Source organism: Miscanthus floridulus, chromosome 8 (genome assembly GCF_019320115.1).
Source record: "Miscanthus floridulus cultivar M001 chromosome 8, ASM1932011v1, whole genome shotgun sequence".
Taxonomy (NCBI): Eukaryota; Viridiplantae; Streptophyta; class Magnoliopsida; order Poales; family Poaceae; genus Miscanthus; species Miscanthus floridulus.
The window spans coordinates 86,502,113-86,503,910 of record NC_089587.1 but is presented as its reverse complement, the minus strand read 5'-3'; positions in this window follow the sequence as shown (position 1 = coordinate 86,503,910).

Below are 1,798 nucleotides of genomic sequence, written 5' to 3'. Positions count from 1 at the left end.
TCGTACACCTTGCCTCTAGGTTTTAGCGTGAGAAAGGGTCAGGCATAGAGAATGTCTACCGAATAGACACTCTTGCTAGCCCCTAAGTAAGCCCCAACCCCTTACCATTGCTAGGGTCAGGTGTCACTTAGAGATGACCCATCTCTTGGTAGCGCCCTGAGCCGTCCGATCGACTTGGGTGACCTGCTAGCCAAAGGACTTACCTTGCTGGCTCAAGTGATGGGTTCAGAGAGCTCTTACCAGATATGTCTGAGTGGAATCCAGGTCCATCATTCATGACGGAGTCGGCATAACCTGCATGGGGCATCCTACTACTCTTTACCCATCTCTCGGCAGCGGCCAAGCCGCCCGATCGACTTGTGTGACTCGCTAGCACAAGACTTACCTGTGGAGATAGAGGATGAGATCATCCCGCCTAAGAAATTAGTTAGGCAGATAAGCTAGGTGGCAAACTTGTAATAAATGGACAGTCTCTTAAATTTCGTTATGGCCAAATAGATTTTCATCAGCGATCCATCAAAGTACATCGTCCAGCACTCTGGTCGATGACTGCTGGCAGGCATTTGGACCTCGGTCCACTCTGCAACAAAATTAGCCAACACTTGGGACTTGATGGTTGTCTAAGGGGCATATGAAATGCCTTGACCCATTAGCTCGAGTGCCCACTTCATGATTCTTCCCATGGCATCCTGGTTTTGGATGACCTCACTAGGGGGAAGGACATCACGACCATCATCGGATGTGACTCGAAGTAGTGGCGTAGCTTCCTCTTAGTGATAAGGACGGCGTATAGGAGCTTCGGATTTAAGGGTAGCGGGTCTTGGAATTAGACAAGACCTCGCTAATGAAGTACATGGGGACACTGCACCTTGAGGGTGTGTCCCTCTTCTTCCCGCTGTACCACCAGGGCGTGCTAACCACTTGCGTGGTGGCCGTAATATAGAGCAGAAGTGGTCCCCCATCGGTTTAGAGGGACCAGGATCAGGGCCTTTGTTAGGAGCTGCTTGACCTGTCTAGTGCCTCCTAGGCCTCAGGCTTCATTCAAAAACAGTTGGCCTTCTTCAAGAGTTGATAGACCCCAGTCCTTATTCATCAAGGCGCGAGATAAAGCGGTTGAGTGCGGTGAGGCACCCTGTAACTCATTGTACCCCCTTTACATTCTGAATTGGGCCCATCCTCATGATGGCCGAGATCTTCTCTGGGTTGGCTTCGATGCCACACTCAGAGATGATAAAACCCAGCAAACATACCCTTTGGGACCCTAAAAAACGCACTTCTCGAGGTTGAGCTTAATGTTGTTTGCTCAGAGTTTCACGAAGGTCTGCTCTAGGTCGGCTATGACCTGGTCAGCCATTTGGACTTGACCATGATGTAATCTATGTAGGCCTCAAAGGTTCACCCAATGAGGTCCCTGAAACACTTAGCATACAGCGCTGGTACGTAGCCACTGTGTTTTTCAAACCGAACAACATCATAATGTAGCAGAACGATCCGAATGGGGTGATGAAAGATGTCTGCAAGCTGGTTACTCTTTCATCATGATTTGATGCTACCCAAAGTACGCATCATGGAAGCAAAGGGTTTCACACCCTGAGGTTAAGTCGACTACTTGGTCTATGTATGGCAAAGGAAACGGATCCTTTGGACACGTTTTGTTGAGACCGATGTAGTCAACCACACATTCTCTATTTCCCACTCTTTTTTATACCAGAATGGGATTGGCTAACCACTCGGAGTGGTATACTTCCTTGACAACCCTGACCACCAAAAGCTCCATAATCTCCTCATCGATGGCCTA